The sequence below is a fragment of the Balaenoptera musculus genome, chromosome 11 (genome assembly GCF_009873245.2).
Source record: "Balaenoptera musculus isolate JJ_BM4_2016_0621 chromosome 11, mBalMus1.pri.v3, whole genome shotgun sequence".
NCBI lineage: Eukaryota > Metazoa > Chordata > Mammalia > Artiodactyla > Balaenopteridae > Balaenoptera > Balaenoptera musculus.
The window spans coordinates 65,192,596-65,218,170 of record NC_045795.1 but is presented as its reverse complement, the minus strand read 5'-3'; the positions used below and the strand labels follow the sequence as shown (position 1 = coordinate 65,218,170).

The window sequence follows — 25,575 nt, the reverse complement described above, 5'->3', positions numbered from 1 at the left end:
GTTGCCCTGCGGCATGTTGGATCTTAGTTCCCCAACCAGGGATCGAACCTGCGTCCTCTGCATTGGAAGGTGGATTCTTAACCACTGGACGACAAGGGAAGTACCAGCACCTTATTTTTTTAAATTTAATCTATCTTGGAGATCATTCATTAACACAGATCTTTTTTCTTTTAATGGTTGCATAATGTGCCATTGTATGGATACTTAACCAGTCCTCAAAAGGGACACCTAGGTTGTTTCTAATCGTTTGTTACTATAATAATAAAACTATTGCTGAAGTGAGTATTCTTGAACATAAATATTTACATCCATATGAATATATTTATAGGATAAATGATTGTAAGTAGAATTGGTGGTTCAAACGATGTACGCATTTATGTATGTATGTATGTATGTATGTATGTATGCTGCGCCCCGAGGCATGCAGGATCTTAGTTCCTTGACCAGGGATCGAACCTGTGCCCCCTGCAGTGGAAGCACAGAGTCCTAACCACTGGACTGCCAGGGAATTCCCAATATATGCAGTTTAACTTCTAACGTTGTCAATAGCCCTTCAGAGAAGTTGCTCCCTACATTAATAGCGTGCTTTTTTTATGACTTAATCCCTTTAATACTCAGACACTGAAATTCTTCAGTCACGCTGGCGCTTACAATCCATTGATCTTATTACCCTTTTACTGCCCCTCAATCTTCTTCAGTTCCCACTTTCCTCCTCAGTGTTCATAGTTCATCACTGTAATCACCCCCTTTTATATATTCTTAACTCTTTTCTCACTTCATCTTATCTGGCAAAAGGTCGGCCCTGGTTAAATCCAACTTTTTACTTATTCTACCCTGTAACTGATTGTCTGGAGAAGGAAAAAAGTATGCTGATTGGTCTCACTTGGAACTCATGACCCCTAACCTGAAAGGTGGCTCTTTCCTAAGTTAAGCACTGTCCAGCAGTCCCACTAAGATTCCTTAGTCTATTTATTCTGTTTTTAGGACAATATGGAAGTACCTCCTTCGATCAAACCTTCTGTTTCCCTTCCCCAGCTTCCCTGTCAACTGATGATCTCTCTTCTTAATTAACTGAGAAAATGGAAGCCATTAGAAGAGTCCACCACTACATTTGCTTACTCACCTACATTTGGCTGTTACGGTCTGCTTCCTCCTCTATTATCATGGAGTGGTCCGTTGGGAGTCCATAGTTCATATCCAGGGTTAGCCCCTCCACTTGTGTGCTAGATGCTAGTCCCCTCTAATCTCCTCAGAACTCTACTCTAGCAGTTTTCCCCTCCGCTGCATCAATTCTACATTCAGTCCATTGGCTAGACCTTAATACCCCTAGCTGCCACAGAGGTGGGGGATGTAGTCTTTATTATTGGCAGCCATTTGACCAGGAAGGGGAATGATTGATCTGAGGCAGGCAGTGAGGAGTCTCTGCCACACTTTCCAGACTTTTTTTTAATTAAAAAAAACTTTCTGGTAACAGTTTTATTGAGATATAATTCACATACCATACAGTCCACTCATTAAAAGTGTATAACTTGGGACTTCCGTGGTGGTCCAGTGGTTAAGAATCTGCCTTCCAATGCAGGGGACGCGGGTTCGATCCCTTGTTGGGGAACTAAGATCCCACATGCTGTGGGACAACTAAGCCCGTGCACCACAACTAGAGAGAAGCCCACGCACCGCAGCGAAAGATCCTGCATACTGCAACGAAGATCCCGAGTTCCACAACTGAGACCTGGCGCAGCCAAATAAATAAATAAATATTTTTTAAAAAGTGTATAATTCACTCCGTTTTAGTATATTCACTCATTTGTGCAGTCAACTTGAGAACACTTTCAGGGGCTTCCCTGGTGGTCCATTGGTTAAGACTCCACGCTCCCAATGCACGGGGCCTGGATTCATCCCTGGTCAGGGAAATAAGATCCCACATACCGCAAGTAAGCCTGCGTGCCACAACTACTGAGCCCATGCGCTCTAGAGCCTGCGTGCCACAACTAGAGAGGCCCACGCGATGCAATGAAGACCCAGTGCAGCCAAAAAAAAAAAAAAAAAAATTTTTTTAGAACACTTTCATCACCCTGAAAAAAAACTCCTGTATTCTCCAGCTGTCATCCTCCAGTCTCTCCCACCACTACCCCCCAGCCTTAGGCAACCACATCTCTGTAGATTTGCCTGTTCTGGACATTTCATATAAATGGAACCATGTAATATTTGGTCTTTAGTGACTGGCTTCTTTTACTTAGCATAAAATTTTCAAGGTTTATCCATATTGTAACATGTATTTTCTTTTCTTTTTTTTTTTTTTTTAATTTTATTTATTTACTTATTTATGGCAGTGTTGGGTCTTCGTTTCTGTGCGAGGGCTTTCTCTAGTTGCGGCAAGTGGGGGCCACTCTTCATCGCGGTGCGCGGGCCTCTGACTATCGCGGCCTCTCTTGTTGCGCAGCACAGGCTCCAGACGCGCAGGCTCAGCAATTGTGGCTCACGGGCCTAGTCGCTCCACGGCATGTGGGATCTTCCCAGACCAGGGCTCGAACCCGTGTCCCCTGCACTGGCAGGCAGATTCTCAACCACTGCACCACCAGGGAAGCCCGTAACATGTATTTTCTAACGTCTTGAAAGAACATTATATCCCACCTTCCTCATGCCCTCATCTCCATCCACTGCAGTGTAATCCTCCCCTGTGGCCAACTGAAAGGTTTTTTTCCCCTGTGCTGCTAGAGACCTTCTGATTGTTATGTCTATGCCCTTTTTGCTAGTCGTATAATATGGACCCTTTCCTTGAAATGCTCTTTCTCTTGGGGCTAATTCTCATCATAGCTTTCTGACTGTTCTGCTCAAAAATCTCTGGCTCCCTCATGTCCACCTCTTTCATGTTACTAGCGGTCTCTGTGGATAGATCACAATCTCTCTATATTCCACACACTTGAGGGCTATCCTTTTTTTTACCTGTAATAAGAACTTAGTCTCAGCACTAGCCTTTTTCACCTGATTTGGAGGAAATGTGTGTAGGGTTAGAAAAAAGCTTCTTAGATTGTGCTCATTCCATCTCAGCCTCTCATTAGGCTTCTCTCTCTTCGTGGGCACTCTCACCATGGTCTTCTCATTTCTGTCCGGTTCACCTCCCAGCCATCTCTCATGCTGCTGCCAAGGCTCTCTTTGTTTTTTGTTTTGGTTTTTTTAAAAATTTATTTATATTTATTTATTTTGGGCTGCGTTGGGTCTTTGTTGCTGCGTGTGGGCTTTCCTTAGTTGTGGCGAGTAGGGGCTGCTCTTCGTTGCGGTGCGCGGGCTTCTCATTGCGGTGGCTTCTCTTGTTGCAGAGCACGGGCTCTAGGCACGCGGGCTTCAGTAGTTGTGGCACATGGGCTCAGTAGTTGTGGCTCACGGGCTCTAGAGTGCAGGCTCAGTAGTTGTGGTGCATGGGCTTAGTTGCTCCGTGGCATGTGGGATCTTCCCGGACCACGGATCGAACCCATGTCCCCTGCATTGGCAGGTGGATTCTTAACCACTGCGCCACCAGGGAAGTCCCGGCTCTCTTTGTTAATCACAGATCTGATGGTGCTGTTCCATTGGTTTTCTCTTGTTTACAGAATAGAATACAGGTTGCTATGCATGACATTCTAGATCCTCCAGCCTAACTATCACTCATCTTTCCAGCTTCATTGTCTCCTCTCTGAATTCTTGTTTTTAAGGTCATTTGCTAAAGCTGTTCCCTCATGTTAGAAAGTATTCCTGAGCCACCACCACTCTTTTCAACTCCTCGACTAATCCTCATTCTTCCAGGTCCAGGTCAGATGTTATCTTCTGTGAAGCCCTCTGGCAGAATTGCTTGCTTTTCTCTCCATTCAAACCAGAGAGCATAAGCTTCTCTTACAGCACTTAATTACATTGCGTTGTTTTCTATACAGAAAACAATAGGTGTCTTTCATATAAGGCTGCTCTCTAGCACCTAGAACAGAGAATGGCCCATAGAAAACTGTTGGTTTGGGTTAGACTGATCAGGGGTAAGGGAGAGAAGAATTGAGACAAGGCCACTGGACCTGGCAAGGTGGTGATCACCATTGTACTTAAGTATTAAGAGTGTAGGTACTAAAGGGTGTAAGAGTGACTGACTGGGTAATGGATGAGAGTGCCTTCTAGAATTTATCTTTAAATGACCTGATATTTGCTGTAATGTTTTCCAGAAAAATCTATACTGTGTAATTATGGATATGTCTTCTTTGGCAGATCCTTGTAGCATGCAAAAAACCAGGACATTGAATAAGAATCCTGTGTCTACCAAATAGCCGTGGGAGAATTGTTTAGAATATAGTCCTGTCTGGTAGACTTTCTGTGATGGTGGACATGTTCTGTATCTGCCTATCCAATACAATGGTCATATGTGGCTGTTGAGCATTTGAAATGTGGCTAGTGTGATCAAAGAAGTGAATTTTTGAATTTGAATTAATTAAAATATTAAAAAATTAGTCACATGTGATTTGTGGCTACCATGTTGGGCATTGAAACTGTAACAGTACCAGCTTTGGGAGTAAAAACAACCCAGACATCCTATCTCTTGTGTTCATGCTTCAAGCAATGACTCTGCTTCCCTGAATATATTTTTTCATTATTTTTATATTCCAATTGATAACTATTGTTGAAGTCTTTGGCTTCCTTCCTGCTTATGCATAATTTAGGTGTGAGTGACATCTTAAGCGAGTTGAGGAGAGCTTCACAAGTGCTTCCTTTCAAAGGTGGATTGAAGTCAAATTTTTACTTCTGTATGTAGCAGCCAGTGGTAAATTACACAGTGGCTTTCGTTCGTTCATTCAGCAAACACATGTGGAGAGCCTACTGGTGTCTGGCACTACATGCTTGGCATTGGTGGTATAAAAATGAATAAAACTGTCCCTGCCTTAAGTTAGCTTTCAGTCGGTAGAGGGAGTCTTGTTTAAATAGGAATGTTAAATAAGTATAAGGATATTTATAAAGGAGGTTGTGTGGGGAAGGAAAAGGAAATGGAAGAGAAGATCAGGAAAGAAGCAACTTCGTCATCTTGAAAGGTAAATATTTGGTAGATAGAGGAGAGGTGGGGAGGCTTCTTGGGCAGAAGGAAAGTGTATATAGGACCAAAATATGCTTTTACTTTTTACAAAATTGTATTGTGGTACAGATGTTAATGGAATAGATCTAGAGTGAAATGGACCCTTTACCTGGAGACAACCCTTAATTTCAGAGAAGATTGTTGGAAAACATTGCTTCTGCAGTGCAGTCCTTAAAACCTAGGTGTCTGCTTGTGGGTGGCCTCATGATCCAGGCTTAAATTTCTGAACTTCGATCCTTGAGCTGATTTTTCTATCCTACCACCCTTCTTACCTAATTCTAGGTGAAGTTTGTTATATTAACTTAATTGCTTAGTAAAGCCAACTTTGTAGGCAGTTATGTAGTTATTAATGGTTGGTATATAAACGTGTACTAGGTGCTTGCTATATTGTCATTGAAATGTCTCATGAATCCTGCAGGTACCTTAGTTTAAGCATCTTTCTACTTGCCTTCCAGATAAACTGTAATTAAGCTATGTTTCTTAAAACCCCAGATCACAACGGTATTTGCAACAACTTGCTAGCTGCACTTGTCACTCTGGGCTCTTTGAAGAACTGTTAGGTGACTTTTTCACTGTTCTTCATTAAGTAAAATTTTCACTTTGATTCCCCATTTTTCCCTTTGATTATCTCTTCTTTCACATTAATAACCATGACTTCTTTTACTTATTCCTGAAAGAGTTTTATTTAGTTTCTCTAATGCCACCATTAAAATTTGTAAATTTTCCTTGGAATCCTGGGCCTAGGACAGGCCATAAATTTTGTTTGATCTATATTTTTCGTTACATGTTGCCTTTTCCAAAGTGAAACAGATACCGTTTCCTAAATCCTGACATGGGCTGTCAGGCTGATTGCCTTTGACAGCCAGCCTGTGGCCACTATAGGCAGAATACAGGCACCAGCCAGCAAAAGAAGGGAAGCCTCCTTTTCTTTTGTAAAACTGATTTGTTCTGTCTTCTAAATCATTGTGAAGACTTGGGCCTACTAATCACTTTTTTTTTTTTTTTTTTTTTAGTTAAAATACACATAATGTAAAATTTACCATCTTAGCCATTTTTAAGTGTGTACAGTTCAGGGTTATTAAATACATTCACATCAGGATTTCCCTGGTGGCTTAGTGGTTAGGGTTCCGGGCTTTCACTGCTGTTGCCCAGGTTCCGTCTCCAGTCGGAGAACTGGGATCTTGCAAGCCACACATGGCACAGCCAAAAAAAAAAAAAAAAAAAAAAAATCACATTGTTGTGCAACCGTCACCACCATCTATTCCCATAATTCTTTTCATCTTGTAAATCTGAAACTCTGTACCCATTGAACATTAATCCCCCATTGTTCCCTTGTCCCAGCCCCTGGCAAACACCATTCCCCTTTCTATTTTTATGATTTGACTACTCTAAAACATAAGTGGAATCATACAGTATTTGCCTTTTCGTGACTTGCTTATTTCAGTTGGCATAATGTCCTCAAGATTCATCCATGTTGTAACACATTGCAGAATTTCCTTCCTTTTTAAAGCTGAATAATTTTTTGTATGTATATAACACATTCTGCTTATCCACTCCTTGGTTGATGGACACTTGGGTTGCTTTCATGTTTTAGCTATTGTGAATAATGCTGCTATGAACATGGATGTACAAATATCTCTTCAAGATCTTGCTTTCAATTCTTTGGAGCAGGGGTCCCCAAACCCTGGGCCATGGACCATTAGGAACACGCCGCAGCCTGTTAGGAACAGCAGGAGGTGAGTGGCGGGTGAGCGACCAAAGCTTCATCTGTTGCTCCCCATCACTCGCATTACCACCTGAATTATTCCCCACCCCACTCCCACCCCTGCTCCTTGGGAAAATTGTCTTCCACAAAACTTCCTCATGCCAAAAAGGTTGGGGACTGCTGCTTTGGAGTATATGCCCAGAAGTGGAATGCTGGGTTATATGGTAATTCTATTTTTAATTTTTTGAGGAGCCTCTATACTGTTTTCCATAGTGGCTGTACCATTTTACATTCCTGTCAACACTTGCTGTTTTCTGAGGTCTTTTTTTTTTTTTTTTTTAATCTTAGCCATCCGAATAGGTGTGAGGTGGTATTTAATTGTGATTTTGATTTGCATTTCCATCATAATTTATGATGTTGACTATCTTTTTCATGTGCGTATTGGCTGTTTGTATATTTTCCGTTGCCCAGTTTTGAATTGGGTTGTTACTTTTTTTGCTGTTGAGTTTTAGGAGTTCTCTATATATTCTGGATATTAATCCCGTATCAGGTGATTTGCAAATCTTTTCTCCTCAAAAGTGGGTTGTCTTTTCACTTTCTTGATGGTGCCCTTTGAGACACAAAACTTTTTAATTTTGATGAGGTTCAATTTAAGTTTTCTTTCATTGACTTTGCTTGTGGTGGCATATCCAAGAAGTCATTGCTAAACCCAATGACAGGAAGATTTTTCCCCAGTATTTTAAGGTTTTTATAGTTTTCCTCTTGTATCTATTTTGAGTTAACTTTGTTTGTTGTATAAGGTCGGAGTCTGAACTTTTGCATGTGAATATCCAGTTTCCCCAGCACTGTTTATTGGAAAGACTGTCATTTCCTCATAGAATGGTCTTGGCCCCTTGTCAAAAATCAGTTGACCATACATGTGAAGGTTTATTTCTGTTCTCTGTCCTATTCCATTTGTCTGTATGTCTGTGTTTATATTAGTATCACATTGCTTTTTGGTTTACTACTAGCTTTGTAGTGAGTTTTGAAATTAGGAAGTCCTCCAACTTAATTTTTCTTTTCCAAGATTGTTTTGGCTATTCTGGGTCCCTTGGATTTCCATATGAATTTTAGGAGCAGCTTCTTAATTTCTGGCAAAGAAGCTAGCTAGGATTTTGGTAAGGAATGCATTGAATATATAGATCAATTTGAGGAGTATTGCCACCTTTACAATGTTAAATCTTCCGATCCATGAACACAGATGTCTTTCCGTTTATTTAGATCATCTTTCTTTTTTTGCAACCACCCCTCCCCAACTTACTTTTTCTCCTTACTTGTACCTAGAACCTTAGGCATTTAAAGGTGAAGAAGCCTTGTCTCCCACCACTTTGTAGAAAATAAAAGGGAAATTGCCAGAAATAGCAAACACTTGAATACTGCCGTTATAGACTTTTTCCTTTATATGAACATGTCTAATTCTCATAACTGCCCTATGGGATCGCCTAGTATTCTCATTTTACAGATAAAGAAATTGAAGCACAGAAAGGCTAACTTGTCCAAGGTCACGCAGCTAACTAGTAAGGGGCAGAACAAGGCCCTGAACTAATAAACAATTTGTTCCAGAGTCCATATCCCTAAACACTCTACTCTCACCCTTCTCTCCACCGCAAACATCAAGAAGCAATCCTGCAGGTTTTAGTGTCCTTTTCTGTTTTGCCTATCCAGGCAAATCTTGGTGACATTGTGAAACATTCAGTTAAGGGTCTTTCCTGGTGGTCCAATGGTTAAGACTGCACCCCCAATGCAGGGGGCCCGGGTTCAAACCCTGGTCAGAGAACTAGATCCCGCATGCCGCAACTAAAAAGATCCTGCATGCCACAATGAAGATCCCTCATGCCGCAAACACACCGGCGCAGCCAGATAGATTTTTTTTTCTTTCTTTTTTTTTTTTCAGATAGATATTTTAGAAAGAAAGAAAGGAAGGGAAGGAAGGATGGATTCAGTTAATATGTAACTTATGGTGATTGATTACTCTGAATTATTTCTCCTTAACGAGTTTTCCATATATTTGATCAAAAGTCCTGTGGTTGTAAAAATTATATTTCACGTTTTCCTTAGCTTTCTATCCTTTTATGATTTTTTTGTACACATTCTTTTCAGAATGTCATTTGCATACCAGGGGAAGAGAGCTGCCAAATTTGTCGAGTATGTTTGAGTTGCTGTGAAGTCATCGATTTGGTTCTAGTGTGTCTTAAGTCTGTTTACTCTCATGGAGGGGGACAGATGATTATCTGTCAAGCAAGGGTAGTAGCTTTCTGAGTTTCAGGAAGCTCTGCTACAGTAAGACTTATAAGTGGTGGCCAGCTCTTTTCACACTTCTTTTTACAAGTCTTAACGATTCCCTCTGGTGACTACTGCCTATTTGCACTGCTGCCTGTCTTGCTTACCTGGTTGCACAGTGTGGGAGTGGTCTGTCCTTCAGACACTTTTCAACTGTTAAGAGTGGCTGCTTCCTGCACTTGGGTAGGTAAACTACAATGAGGCATTAACATTCAGTTCTCTCCATTTCACACAGCAGTCTGGTGATTTCCTCATGTTTGTGTAACCATGATGTTGACTCAACATTTGTCTGAATAGCTTCCTGAAGGCTTTCTGGAGCTGTTTAACACCTAGAGTTTAGTGTACAACATTCTAGAGTCTTACTAGATTAAATTGGATTGGAAATTAAAAATAACTCACTGAACCAAAAGCAAATATTGTAAGGCACTAATAATTGACTTAATTCCCTGTATTTTTAATCCTTTAGTCTTTAGTTTTCAGTTAACGAAATAGTCCTATTAAGGTGACTATCTAGGACACTTCAGTGGTTCTCAAAGTGGTCCCTAGGTTAGTGGTGTTAGCATCACATGAGAACTTGATAGAAATGCAGATTCTCAGCCCCCACCACAGAACTACTGAATCAGAACCTCTGGGGGTGGGTCCATTAATCTGGGCTTAAACAAGCCCTCTCTCCAGGTGATTCTGATGCATGTTAAACTTTGAAAACCTCTTAATCAGTGTATGCACTATAGGGGTAAAATGAAGCACCCACCACCTACCAGGTACCCCAGAATAATTTTCAGTGAGTCTTACAATTTCTCTGAAATCTGTTTATCTGCTTCTCAGTGATTGATAGTCTAACCTATTCTGTTACTCTTTTGGCTTCTGTTAAAAAAATCTCAATCTACATCTTAGTATGTTTCATAGGTATCTTATTTCCCCAGTAGGGTTGAATTTCTTAGTTCAAAGTAATCCTTTTTCACAAAAGCAGCTTTCCAAAATGGCCAGTAAACACAGGAAAAGGTGTTCAACACCACTAGTCAACAGAGACATGCAAATTAAAGCCATAATGAGATATCACTACACAGCCACCAACTTGGCTAAAATTTAAAAAGTATCGTTGAATGGGAAGCATTTACTGCTTGTGGGAGTATATAACTACCTTGCAAAACTGTTTAGTAGTATGTACTAAAGCAAAACATTCTCTTAGGTATAAACCCACAAAATTGTTTAGTAAATAAGTATACCAAACACGTGCAAGATTTGTCATAACAGTATTCCTAAAAGGCCCAAATAATCAGTCAAGAACAGAATACGACACAGCTATGAAAGTAAACCAAGTGCTATTTGAAGCAAGCTGGGTGAATCTCTGAAAGATTGTTAAAATAAAGTAGCCCCAAACAAAGTTCAAGATCAGCAAAGAAATTTAAACCCAGGCAAAACCAATCCACAGTGAAAGAAATCAGACTAGTCCAGGAATGACTTAGGAGGAAGGGGACATAGGACCTTCTGGGATGCTGATGGTGTTGTTTCTTGATCTTGGTGGTAGTTACATGGATGTGCTCACTTCGTGAAATACCTTTAAAAAAAATTTTTTTTTTTTTGTTTACCCCAAAAGATTAACTCCTGGGGTATTAATCAGTTCTTTTTAACACTTCTTTCCTTGTGCTTTGTATCATGGTTTTCTTTATTGCTTCCCTCTGACATCTTAAGACTTTTGAGATTTAGTCTTTGTTCTCTTTTTTTGTAAAACCTCCCCCACCTTTTTTTTTTTACATATCCAGTGTAAGTTGAGAGTGATTGAGGAATAATCAAGGAAGGTTCATCTCTCATGAAGTAATCATCTACTAGGTGTTTATTTGGGTTTTATAGGCTCTTATAAAATGCAAATGTAGCTGAAAGAGTTGAGCCTATCATTTACACTTTTTATATTATTACTGTACTCTATTGGTTTTCCTCACACCTACCTGAGAGCATGACTCAAGGGATTGAAATTTGTATTAGAAGAATTGATTTGGGGAAGAAGGTGCACTTTTAGAAAAGCCAGAATAGGTGCTGGCTTGTTGTTTGCTTTCATTCCATCTAAGAAAATGCCTTTTCCCTTTTGCAAATGGGTTCTCACTTCATTATTAGAAAATAAAATTTTTAGAATTAAGAATAAGGCAGTGGGGCTTCCCTGGTGGCGCAGTGGTTGAGAATCTGCCTGCCAATGCAGGAGACACGGGTTCGAGCCCTGGTCTGGGAGGATCCCACGTGCCGCGGAGCAGCTGAGCCCGTGAGCCACGACTACTGAGCCTGCGCGTCTGGAGCCTGTGCTCGGCAACGGGAGGGGCCACGACAGTGAGAGGCCCGCGCACCGTGATGAGTAGTGGCCCCCGCTCACCGCAACTGGAGAGAGCCCTCGCGCAGAGATAAAGACCCAACACAGCCAAAAATAAATATAAATAAATAAATAAATTTATTAAAGAAAAAAAAGAATAAGGCAGTGTTTTATATTCAGGGTTCAGCATTACTCCATTTGTGTCATCATAAGGAAATGTCCTTACATAGATGATTTGGTAAGGCAAAAGAACTCTGGAATAGCCTAAATTGTCTGGGTAAACCTAGGTTAAATAAAGTTTTAGCAGAACAGTATAAGAATTGGGGGCTGCACTCAAAAGCTTACAGATCAGCCCATAGTGGCTGGAAATAATCATTTTGGAACACAGCCTCCACCATTAATAATTCTGGGACAGACAGGGTTGGGAGAACATAACTTTGAGACTAGATAGGAACGTGAGCCACAAACTAAAGCTCTCCATATCTCAGAACTGCTTTGCCTGTGTTGAGATCAGAGTTCTTTGACTTACTGCGAGGGCTTGAGCAGAATGCATCTGCCAGAGATAGTACTGGGCATCACTTCAGATCTGCTGCTACCATATCTGGGCTCTCATTGGGAGCTTGAAAAATTCTAGCTTGTGGCTTGAGTAAGCTGATTATCTTGCTGGTACTTTGATGACTGCCTAAGGAATTTTTTAGAAAAAAAGTTGGAATGCTAGATCCTGGGCTAGATGTCCTTTGCAGTAAGACCTTATGCTACTTTATTTTGGGAGAACTCATATAGATTGTGTCCTGAAATGAATTTCAAGAAAGCCTTTTTTCTGCTTAAAGGCTACTAATAATATTAAATGATTGTTGCCAAATTAGTCTCCCAGTACCCTTCAGTAGCTCTTGGCTTGTGTAGATGGAGATGGTTTAAGTTGCATGTTTTCTCTTTATAAGTAGATTCTTCCAGAGACCTTAACCTGGGCCAAGTATAGGTCTCACCTCTTTAGAGCAATGTAAATCACTCTGTAAAACACATGGAGGTGAAGCTCCTTAGTTAGACTTGGGTCCCTAATGTTTTGAGGTTAAAGATACAGTAACAGAATTTTGTTAGGTGAGTAATTTCATTTGAAAGAAATTTGGCTTAGTTATCAAAGCAAGCAGAGTTTGGGTTAAATAAAGTTTCAAATTTTATATCTGAATCAAGTCAACTTTTAATTTTGTGAATCTGTCATTTAAGACCCAAAGAGCTCTGCTTTTATTGCTTTATAATCCCCAGGTTCCCACAGCCCCCTCCTGGAGTTCAGTTAATTTGCTAGAGTGACTCACAGAACTCAGGAAAATATTTAACTTACTAGATTACCGGTTTCTTATAAAAGAAACAACCAGATGCATAGGGCAAGGTATGTGGGAAGGGGCACAGAGCTTCCCTACCCTCTTCGGGTGTGTCACTCTCACAACACCAACCTGGAAGCTGTCTGAACCCTTTTGGGTTTGGGAGGGGCTTCATTATGCAGGTATGATTGATTAAATCACCAGCCAATGGTGATTAATTCAACCTCCAGCCCCTCTTTCCTGTTTGGGGGTGGGGGGTACACTGAAAGTTCCAACCCTCTAATCACATGGTTGGTTCCCCTGGCAACCAGTCCCCATCCTTGGGGATTTTCCAAAAGTCACCTCATTAACTTAAACTCAGGTATGGTTGAAAAGAGCTTGTTATGAATAACAAGACACTCTTCACCCTGATTACACTGGAGCTATTTGAGGCCAAAAGACCAAATATTAGAACAAATAACTCTCCATTGCACATATCGCTTAGGAAATTACTAAGGTTTTAGGAGCTGTGTGCCAGGAGCTGGGATGAAGACCAAATAAGAAATATATATATATATTTCTTGTTATAAATATATATCATAATATCACAGTTATACACAAAAATGGTTAAAATGGCAAATTTTGTTATATAGTATCACAACTTCTAAAAATAATGCAGAATGCCAAAAACCATTGAATTGTATACCTCTTTTCCCAGCTTTATTGAGATATAATTGACATATAGTATTGTGCAAGTATGTACAAAGTGTTAGATACACTTATATTGCAAAGTGATTACCACCAAAGCATTAGCTAACACCTGCATCACGTCACATAATTACCATTTCTTTTTTTTGTGGTGAGAACATTTAAGATTTACTTCCTTAGCAACTTTCAAGTATATGATACAGTATCATTAACTATAATCATTATGTACTGAGATCCCCAGAATTGTATACTTTAAATGGATAAATTGTATCGTATGTGAATTATATTTCTTTTTTTTTTTAATATTTATTTATTTATTTGGCTGCATCAGGTCTTTAGTTGTGGCCTGTGGGATCTTCCGTTGTGGTGTGTGGGCTCTAGAGCACGCAGGCTTAGTTGCCCTGCAGCATGTGGGATCTTAGTTCCCCAACCAGGGCTCAAACACACATCCCCTACATTGGAAGGCAGATTCTTTTTTTAATTAATTTATTTATTAAAAAAATTTTTGGCTGCGTTGGGTCTTCGTTGCTGTGCGTGGGCTTTCTCTAGTTGCTGCAAGCGGGGGCTACTCTTCGTTTCCGTACATGGGCTTCTCATTGTGGTAGCTTCTCTTGTTGCAGAGCACAGGCTCTAGGCACGTGGGCTTCAGTAGCTGTGGCTCGCGGGCTCAGTAGTTGTGGCTCGCGGGCTCTAGAGCGCAGGCTCAGTAGTTGTGGCACACGGGCTTAGTTGCTCCACAGCATGTGGGATCTTCAGGACCAGGGCTCGAACCTGTGTCCCCTGCATTGGCAGGTGGATTTTAACCACTGGGCCACCAGGGAAGTCCTGTGAATTATACTTCAATTGAAGTATTTTTTAAGAAAGATTCTATATGTGTGTATACATCCGCTGTATAATATACATATAACACACTGTAGAATAACGTCTTTTCATATGTGTCATGTTCCCCCATCCCCTTGCCCCCTGACCAGTTGGACATCACATGCCTTTCATTGTGTGTCAGTGGGCACAGGGCTTCCATGACATGTTTGCTTAGTAGACCTGGCCTATTTTATCTGTTTACTGGCAGAAATTTAGGCTAATGGAGTTTGGTTGATTTGTAGGGCTCTTTGGCAATGAGTAAATCCTTTGTTGTCTATCCCAATTGCACAAGTTACATTTCAGCATCCCCTCTAAATAATGGAAGTTTTAGAACTGTGTACCTTACATGCTAGAACAGTTTTTCAGTTTGAAAATGTATTTTAATAACATACTGGCCTTATACTCAGTAAAATATAGTAACTCTAAGCTTCTTTTCTCATTAGTAAAATGAATGATAATTAAACCTGCCTTTGGAGAAGTTCAGGATCAAATCATTTCCTATCAAATGTGTAACAGGTACATTGTGATATACCAGTGTAAGTTGTCATGGTGGCTGATCAAGGTCCACGCAGTTTAAGATCTGTTATAGTATAGCATATTTTGAAACTTATGACACCATTTGTATCATTAAAGAGAGAACCAGAAGAATGATTAGCATAGTGTGTTTTTTGAAGGAGTTGTATGTCAGGTAATAGGGTTAGGCAGAAATGGAGTTGAGAGCCACAGGTAGCCTGTGATTAGCAGTAGGCATCACTATCAGATGTGGCAGTGAAGTGTATCAGTGGTTGTCCTCCAAAAACCCAAGCCTCTGATGGGGCCGGTGAGGTATCTGCCTCGGAAAGTGCTTCATCATCAATGCCAGCAGAAGAATCACCCTTGAAAGGGGCATTGCTCCAAGTACTTATGACTATGTCATCCAGGATTTGCGCATCACAAAAAAGATGTTCTTGCCTTCTGTCCTCAGTGCTGTTCAGGGAGGATGTTTATGTCCAGGCAGCCCTTATTTCCTCTTATGGAAGGAAGGTGGTGTTTTCCAGAAGGGTGACCTCTTGGCCATTCACTCCCAGCACTGCTGCTTAGCAGCAGGGCCAGTCCTGTACTGAGCTCCAACCTTTGATAAGTTTCGAGTCTTTGAACAAATAAAACAAAAGTTCCTGCTTTCTAATAGAAACCTTTAAATAACAATTAGTAATTCTTTATTGTATTTTATGCTTTAACCACTAGATCATTGAATGCCAGCCACAGACAGCCACCCATGTGGCCTTGTTGAGTTCACCCTATTGCTATAGCTTAAAGCATTCTGGACACAGAGTTAGAAGGTCTTTCTGACTTTTTTGGTGTGGTCATCAGTAACTTTGTGAATGAGACTATACCAGGAAGACTGTGGGGCTTTCATGTTGCCTATAGAATAGTAACTGACATCAGAGCAAAGCAACAGGGGAGTTCCCTGGCAGTCCCGTGGTTAGGACTCAGCGCTCTCACTGCCAGGGCCCCAGGTTCGATCCCTGGTCGGGGAACTAAGATCCCGCAAGCTGTGCGGCGCGACCAAAAAACCCCAAAAGCAAAGCAACAGGGGCAAGGTAGGTTCCATCCACATCTAAGTCAGGGCACCTTAATTTGTCATCGTTGTGATTGATTTTGAGAGGTTGTAGCAGCCACTGATAAGGCCATTGTTCCCATCCTGGGAATTTTCTTGGCCTTGAAAATCAGGGGGCAGGGCTGGGCCCAGTATATACTTGGCACACTGTCCGCCTGTGAAGAGTAGTCACTAAGAGCATGTATCTTTGCTGTGGTGCTACCTGGCTTTCTAACAGCATTTTACAGGGATGTTTTCAGATGTGAAGGATCCAATTGCAGTACAGTGATGATAGGAAGTATGTACTTAAAATTGGGGGCTTTTGAAAGGCAGATAGCAAACATTATATATGGTATATCAGACCAGAGGGGAAGCTGCAATGTTGAGACTCTAAAAACATCCGTGGTAAGTCAGGCAGAAGTAGCTTCAGTTGATATACTTTGGTAGTCTGTTTTTCAAAGGAATGTCATTGAAATTCTCTACTGAGTACAGCACATGTCCAGGTCCAGTTAGTATTACACACTAAGTCTTTTTCAGTATTTTAGTGCTTGACCTGTGGTAGTTTGAGTGGAATTTCAGTTTTCTGAGACTATAGGTTTTTCATCAGTATTTTGGGGAAACATACCCCTTCTTTAGACTTTTATTCCTCTGTACATGGATCCCATTCAGTGTATCCTTGCCACATTAATGCAGCTGGGAGTACAGTTCCAAGGGATAGGCCAAGCCAGAAGCATAGTCCCTGTCCTGGAGGAACTTAAACCCCAGGAATGGATATGAGTCAAGCACAGAGAAATAAACTGCCACATCTCTCACATAGAGTAGAATGCCTGGTAAAAGTGGTTGAACTGATACGTATAAGAACCAAGAGCAGTCCAAAGCCCCACTTTTAGGCAGCATCTCATTTTTGGGAGTGGAAGCTGTAGGACCAGAAATAGGCTTTGAAACAGAAGGTGGTAGTTGAGATGGACAGGTGAGTTGTTCTTTTCTGGGGAAAGGAAAACATTTTTCAAAGAAGGCATTGCTTTGAGTTGAGGTGGAGGAATTTTACAAGGCCAGTTAACAGAACCAGGTGTATAAGGAATGGAGAGAAGTTGTGAAGATAAAATAGGTTGCTGTTAGAATTTCAGAGGGTCGTAGAGGTTAAGGCTGATGTGTCTTGACCTGATTTTGGCATTGACCTTCTAAAGGCCTTTGAGCAAAGACTGATGGGCTGAAGCCCAGGCATAGGAATGGACGATTTGGCTGCAACAGGCAGGATAGAAGGGAAGTGAGGAAACCAGTTGGATTTTTGCTTTTTTCCAGGTAGGGAGTACTGAGGACTTGAACTGAAAACAATGTAGGAATGCAAGGGGAAGTGTTAGTGGTGGAAGTGAGACCCGTGAAGGGGTAGAATTCTCCAGAACTTGACAGTAGTCATACTGTGAAGAACAAAGGAAGTAAAAGAGTCTTTTAACCTCAGGGTTTCTACAGTGAGTTGAGTGTGTTAGGAGTGTAATTTTGTTTTTGTCACCAAGATTGGGGGAACTGGGAAGAGACTTGACAGAAGTTGGGATGATGTCTTGGAGACGTTGAATTTGATATGCAAGCAGAGCACAGAGTTCAGGTGTGTCAGGAGTTTGAGAACAGGGACTGGGTCAGAGATAGAGATTTGAGAATCATGTGCATAAAAGTAATATTCGAGGGCTTCCCTGGTGGCGCAGTGGTTGAGAATCTGCCTGCCAATGCAGGGGACACGGGTTCGAGCCCTGGTCTGGGAAGATCCCACATGCCATGGAGCAACTAGGCCCGTGAGCCACAGCTACTGAGCCTGCGCGTCTGGAGCCTGTGCTCCGCAACAAGAGAGGCCGCGATAGTGAGAGGCCCGCGCACCGCGATGAAGAGTGGCCCCCGCTCGCCGCAACTAGAGAAAGCCCTCGCACAGAAACGAAGACCCAACACAGCAATCAATCAATCAATCAATAAATCTTTAAAAACAAAACAAAACAAAACAAAACAAAACAAACAAACAAAAAAGTAATATTTGAAGAACTGAAACTCCCAGAGATAGGTAGAGTACTAGGAGAGTGAGGGAAAAAAACAATCTTGAAGGGAGTCGTTAGGTGTGGAGGCTGTAGCTAGGGAGATGGAAGACTTAAGAGATCAGCACATCAGCATATTTTGTCAAGGAGGTCCAAGGATAGGAAGGTAAGGTGGTAAAAAAATATCAAGGAGAATGAGGACTGGATTTTGTGAAGGTAGGTCATTAGTGACTTTTGAGAAAGTTTCAGTAGAAATTTGGGCAGAATGCAGATTGGAAGAATTTAAGCAAGTGAGTGGGTATGAAGCAAGCAGGAATTTGTACCTTTTCTTTGAAACAGACCAGAGAGAGGAAGGTTAGTAGAGGAAAGCACGGATGTGGAGATTTCTTGTTTTAGAATAGGGCACCCTGCACTTTATTGTAGACTGAAAGAAGGAGCCAGTAGACAGGAGAGATGAAAGGGATGTGGGATACCACAGGTGGCAATAGTGTATGAATTGAAAGGTGCTAGAGGACCTAAGGTAAGGCCTGGGCAGGAGAGAGACCCTAGTAGTAGTAACTGCTCTTCACTGAGTGCCTCTCATAATGCCAGACCCTGTAAGAGATGGCAGAGATTCCACATACCTCCTGTAAAGGGGTGCTGCACTGGAGGGCTATGGTGTGGGCTCCTGAGAGTCACTGAGCTATCTGCCCTTGTGACTGTTGAGTACCAAGTGTGGGATTACATGGGACACTGCATGTAGCCTCTCAGTTGCTTTTCTTGGGCACACATTTCTATTTACATATGGATGGGAAATATATTGCAGTCTTGACTGTCTTGTTTTCTTTGTTAACAGTAACTGCTTAATGTAATTTGCTGATATTTGGTTCACAGCCAGAACACATTGTTTTTTGAGATTTGAGGAAAGGCTGGTTTTGTGATGCAGAGAACATAAACTCGGAGTGGGTACTTTCTGTGCCCTTTTAGCACCATGAGAGAGCTCCTTTCGACTTGAGTGAGGGTAGCACAGTAACTTATGCTGAAGGTTTTGGACTGAGGATAATAATAAAGAACTTTTAAAAGAAATATACAGTCACTTGCATACTATTACAGGTAACTTAAATAGATATAACTGACTGTTACTGGAAAAATAAACCTCTACTCAAAGCTCTTAAGAATTATATCTGAAACAATTCAGAGTCTAGAAATAGAAAATGATACATCTGGCAGATAGACTGCAGAGAGCTCAGTGTGATTTCCTTTCTCAAGCTGGCAAGCCATGTACTTTAAAAGATACTGGATTATAACAAAGTGGAAAGGAAAGATACTAGAGTGAAAGAAAAAATTCCTGGGTCATTTCAGGAAAAATTAGCGAGTTTCATTTTTTTTTTTTTCCAATCTTTTTTTTTTTTTTTCACACACACACACACACTGTATTTTATTTTTACAAGAGATAAATAGACTGACACCAAGCATTGTACATGGATGACCACAACAAAAGCAACAATGATTGCAATTACCAAACATGAAACACACTCATACTATGTCATAATATTGACATTTAGTCCAGTAATCCTCCACTGTAACAGCTCCTTTACTTTGCAGTGAAAATTGATTTGTATATTCTTTGCCTCTGAGTCCTTGTGGGATTTTTTTTTTTTTAATTCAGACAGAAAGTCACAAAAATTGTACTCATCCTCATCAGTTCACTCAGTCCCATGTAATTAATTTTTTTTTTCATCTTGATCTTTTGTTAGCACTTTTATGAGTTCATCAGTTTTTCATTAGAGTTCTGAAAATGCTTATTCATTCAGTTCAGCAGTACAGTCAGTTACCAGAAACCTGTACTTGTCAGAGTCTTTTCCATGAATTTCTTGAAGATGAAACCCTTTTATAGGAACATATTTGCAGAATCTTCAGAGTATACCCAGAACTGTCTGTAAATGACAAAAGACTTAAAAATGACCACGGTTAAAGATTTGATGAAAGTTCATAATAATGCAGTTGACAAGAAAATTAGTTATTTCTGAGATATACATTTTAAAGTAATAACTAGGATTATTACTTATAACATTATACCAGAACATACAAGATTTTTAGAAATTTCATGTAATGTCTGAAACATTTATATTAACATATTTCCATACATATTTCCATACAAATACAAATATAAGATTTTTAGAAATTTCATGTAATGTCTGAAACATTTATAATAACATATTTCCATACAAATAACCCAATGAAAGTTTAGTATTAGTTGTTTTGTTTGTTTTTTTATACTGCAGGTTCTTATTAGGCATCAATTTTATACACATCAGTGTATACATGTCAATCCCAATCGCCCAATTCAGCACACCACCATCCCCACCCCACCACAGTTTTCCCCCCTTGGTGTCCATATGTCCATTCTCTACATCTGTGTCTCAACTTCTGCCCTGCAAACTGGCTCATCTGTACCATTTTTCTAGGTTCCACATACATGCATTAATATACGATATTTGTTTTTCTCTTTCTGACTTACTTCACTCTGTATGACAGTCTCTAGATCCATCCACGTCTCAACAAATGACTCAATTTCGTTCCTTTTTATGGCTGAGTAATATTCCATTGTATATATGTACCAAATCTTCTTTATCCATTCGTCTGTTGATGGGCATTTAGGTTGCTTCCATGACCTGGCTATTGTAAATAGTGCTGCAATGAACATTCGGGTGCATGTGTCTTTTTGAATTACGGTTTTCTCTGGGTAATATGCCCAGTAGTGGGATTGCTGGGTCATATGGTAATTCTATTTTTAGTTTTTTAAAGAACCTCCATATTGTTCTCCATAGTGGCTGTATCAATTTACATTCCCACCAACAGTGCAAGAGGGTTCCCTTTTCTCCACACCCTCTCCAGCATTTGTTGTTTGTAGATTTTCTGATGATGCCCATTCTAACAGGAGTGAGGTGATACCTCATTGTAGTTTTGATTTGCATTTCTCTAATAATTAGTGATGTTGAGCATCTTTTCATGTGCTTCGTGGCCGTCTGTATGTCTTCTTTGGAGAAATGTCTATTTAGGTCTTCTGCCCATTTTTGGATTGGGGTGTTTGTTTCTTTAATATTGAGCTGAATGAGCTGTTTATATATTTTGGAGATTAATCCTTTGTCCGTTGATTTATTTGCAAATATTTTCTCCCATTCTGAGGGTTGTCTTTTCGTCTTGTTTATGGTTTCCTTTGCTGTGCAAACCCACAGCAAACGTCATTCTCAATGGTGAAAAACTGAAAGCATTTCCTCTAAGATCAGGAACGAGACAAGGATGTCCACTCTCACCACTATTATTCAACATAGTTCTGGAAGTCCTAGCCACGGCAATCAGAGAAGAAAAAGAAATAAAAGGAATACAAATTGGAAAAGAAGAAGTAAAACTGTCACTGTTTGCGGATGACATGATACTATACATAGAGAATCCTAAAACTGCCACCAGAAAACTGCTAGAGCTAATTAATGAATATGGTAAAGTTGCAGGATACAAAATTAATGCACAGAAATCTCTTGCATTCCTATACACTAATGATGAAAAATCTGAAAGAGAAATTATGGAAACACTCCCATTTACCATTGCAACAAAAAGAATAAAATACCTAGGAATAAACCTACCTAGGGAGACCTGTATGCAGAAAACTATAAGACACTGATGAAAGAAATTAAAGATGATACCAACAGATGGAGAGATATACCATGTTCTTGGATTGGAAGAATCAACATTGTGAAAATGAGTATACTACCCAAAGCAATCTACAGATTCAATGCAATCCCTATCAAATTACCAATGGCATTTTTTACGGAGCTAGAACAAATCATCTTAAAATTTGTATGGAGACACAAAGACCCCGAATAGCCAAAGCAGTCTTGAGGCAAAAATGGAGCTGGAGGAATCAGACTCCCTGACTTCAGACTATACTACAAAGCTACAGTAATCAAGACAATATGGTACTGGCACAAAAACAGAAACATAGATCAATGGAACAAGATAGAAAGCCCAGAGATTAACCCACGCACCTATGGTCAACTAATCTATGACAAAGGAGGCAAAGATATACAATGGAGAAAAGACAGTCTCTTCAATAAGTGGTGCTGGGAAAACTGGACAGCTACATGTAAAAGAATGAAATTAGAATACTCCCTAACACCATACACAAAAATAAACTCAAAATGGATTAGAGACCTAAATATAAGACTGGACACTATAAAACTCTTAGAGGAAAACATAGGAAGAACACTCTTTGACATAAATCACAGCAAGATCTTTTTTGATCCACCTCCTAGAGTAATGGAAATAAAAACAAAAATAAACAAGTGGGACCTAATGAAACTTCAAAGCTTTTGCACAGCAAAGGAAACCATAAACAAGAGTTTCATTTTCTGATGTTTGTACTTTTCACATCTCGTCAACAACTCTGGTTGTATTGCCAGACTCCTAGCATCCCAGAAATTACCTTGTAATTGTAGGCTTTCATTTTCATTTTGTCCCATAATCACTTGTGATTTCTGTCTTTGTCATCAGTAGGAGCTGAATGGTTTTGTACTTTTCCTGGGCAAAATGTTCCCCAGGGAAAATTTTCAAGAGCCTTTTTGGTTGCTCCCTGGCATTTTCATTTTGTGTGTCCTTAACCACGTTAGATTTAGAGGAATTATTTCTTGAGAATTGAGTGCTTTCTAGGAAGGATGCTATTCAAAGATAGCAGCCTTTTTTGAACCAGGGAAGTTCCTGATGCATTTTGTTTGCATCCTGGAAGGTCCTGGTTCCTTGACTTTGGGCATAAACCAGTACCAAGTTAGGCCTGAGGAGATGGGTAAAGTATATAAAGTCTTGGCATGAATTTGAGAGCATGAGAAAAAGTAGAAAATGGTTTGTGAATCCTTTCAAGATGTTAGCAGTCAGACTGAACATAGAGGAAGGACTTTTAAAGAGGTAAATTCATTAGTGTCTATGCCCTGGATTATTTCATAGGAGACTGAAAATGAGGTAATCTATCTCTCCTTTCTCATTAAAAAAATTTTTTTTGTTTTGTTTTTGGATTTACTTAATACCTACTACATGTCCACTAAGGTACTGAACCACATAGGGCTGCAAAGAAATTTAAGATACGTCATTTGCTCTGAGGTGACTTGCAGTCTGGTTGGAAGACAAAACACAAGTGAACCAAGTATAGGGCCTTGAAGTGGGTCCCATATTTATTAGGAATCCAAAGCAAAAATTGAGGGAGGGATACAGAAGCTGAATGGATGGCCAGAGTGCTGAGCTATAACTTAAAGGGCTGGTCTCTATACAGTACTGTCTGATTGCGTGGTCCTGTTGTTTAAAGAATTGTATTGAGCACATTTTCCCTTTATGTATATGCTAATTATTGTGCTTTCATTATTAGTATTATCCATAATCCTCAATTTGCTTTTTTGCAGAAAATAAAAAGTCTTTAAAAATTACTAGATAATATTGTGGGTTGGTTAAAATTTCATAATATCTGTGTATATTCTTAGCCAGGCACATATTGACTGCAGTATACTGCAGATGTTCTGAGAACTCACAAATGATGGCAACGTCAGCCCTTCCCATTATGGAACCTTATGCTTATGAGTTTATGTGTATTTAATTTTTGTGTGTGTGTGTGTATTTAATTTTAAAGCTAAATTTCTTATGTTTTCTAGACTAAAAAATTTAGTTTCTAATGCTTCCTTCATGTACCCCAATGGATTGTCTCACCCACTCCAGTTTGAGAAACATTCCCTTCAGACAACATGATTTTGTCAGTGAGTATGTATTGTTGAGGATTAGTTTGACTATAGGTAATGGGGACCTGAAAAATACTACCTTAAACAAGACAGTTATTTTTCCTTCACATAAAAGAAGTGTGGAAGTAGGCAGTTGGGCTGAGATGGTGGCTCTCAAGATATCTGGGACCTAGGCTCCTTCTACCCTTTATTCCTCCAACTCCAGGGTGTGGCACTCATCTTCATATTCTAGGACGACTTTTTCTAAACAGCCCTGACTCCAGATTTAAGCAGCAGGAAGGAGGAAGGGGGTGAGAAGGGCATGAGACTTCAACTTTAAGGAAGACTTCCTGGAAGTCCCACAAAATACTGATTACATTTCAGGGTCTAGAACTTTGTACATGGCCATACCTAATATAAGGGAAGCTAAGAAATGTAGTCTTTTAGCTGAGCAACAAAGTACACAACTAAAAATTGGAGTGCTGTTCTAAGAGGTAATGGTGGGAATTGGGGTTGACCACTAGTCTGTGCCAAATGGAGGGAGTCTTCATGCTTTGCTTTGCTTTGCTTTGCTTTTTTATTAACAGCTTTATTAAATATCCACATACCTTACAATTCACCCATTTAAAGTGTACAGTTCAGTTGTATATAGAATATTCATGGAGTTGTGCAATCATCTGAGAATGATTTTGGAAAAATTTCATCACCCTATAAAGAAACTCCTCTATTCCCTTGGTAGTCATTCCCTATTCCTCCCTCCTCCAACTCCCTTCCCCTGGCAATCACCAGTCTACTTTCTATCTCTGCATTTGCCCATTCTGGACATTTCATATAAATGGAATTACACAATATGTGATTCTTTGTAGCTAGCTTCTTTCACAAATTGTAATGTTTTCAAGGTTCATCCATGTTGTAGCATGTATTAGTATTCCCCCCACACACACTTTATTGCTGAATAATATTCCATTGTGTAGATAAACCACATTTTATCCATTCATCAGTTGTTAGACATTTGGTTTGTTTCTACTTTTTGATGATGATGAATAATGCTGCTGTGAACATTCATGGAAAGTTTTTGTGTGGACACATGTTTCCATTTCTCTTGGAGTAGAATTGCTGGGTCATAGATCTAGTCGGATCCTTTGCTCATTTTTAAAAATTAATTAATTAATTTATTTCTGCATTGGGTCTTCGTTGCTGCGTGCAGGCTTTCTCTAGTTGCATCAAGCTGCTCTTCATTGTGGTGCGTGGGCTTCTCATTGCAGTGGCTTCTCTTGTTCCGAAGCATGGGCTCTAGGCACGCGGGCTTCAGTAGTTGTGACGTACGGGCTTAGTTGCTCTGAGGCACGTGGGATCTTCCTGGACCAGGGCTTGAACCCATGTCCCTTGCATTGGCAGGCAGATTCGTAACCAGTGTGCCACCAGGAAAGTCCCCTTTGCCCATTTTTAAATTGGATTGTTTGTCTAGTTATTATTGAGTTGTAGGAGTTCTTTATATATTCTGGGTCCAAATCAACCTTGACTGCAACGAGAGACCCTGAGAGCCAGACTACCAACCTAATAAGCTGCTTTTTTTGTTGTTCAGTTGTAAGAGTTTTTTATGTATTCTAGATACAAGTCCCTTATCAGATACGTTATTTGCAAACATTGCTCCTATTCCGTGGGTTGTCTTCTCATTTTATTGGTGCTATCTCTTTAACCACAAAAGTTTAAAAAATTTTTATGAAGTCCAATTTATCTTTTTTCTTTGGTTCCTGGTGATGGATATATTTGTGAATATACTATCCACAGGATATTGTGATAAATATATTATTCACAATAACCAAAAGGTGGAAGCAACCCAAGTGTCAGCAGATGAATGAATAAATAAGATGTGGTATATACGTATTGATACAATGGAATATTATTCAGTCTTAAAGGAAATTCTTACACATGCTACAAAGTGAAGAAACCTCGAAGACATTATGCTTAGTGAA

The 25,575-nt window shown here is 40.0% G+C and overlaps 1 protein-coding gene across 3 annotated transcripts in view; it reads left to right on the top strand.

The window, feature by feature from the left end:
• Positions 1 to 25,575, top strand: part of RHOA (ras homolog family member A) — a 57,938-nt gene that overhangs the window by 18,896 nt on the left and 13,467 nt on the right. The window lies entirely within an intron of this gene.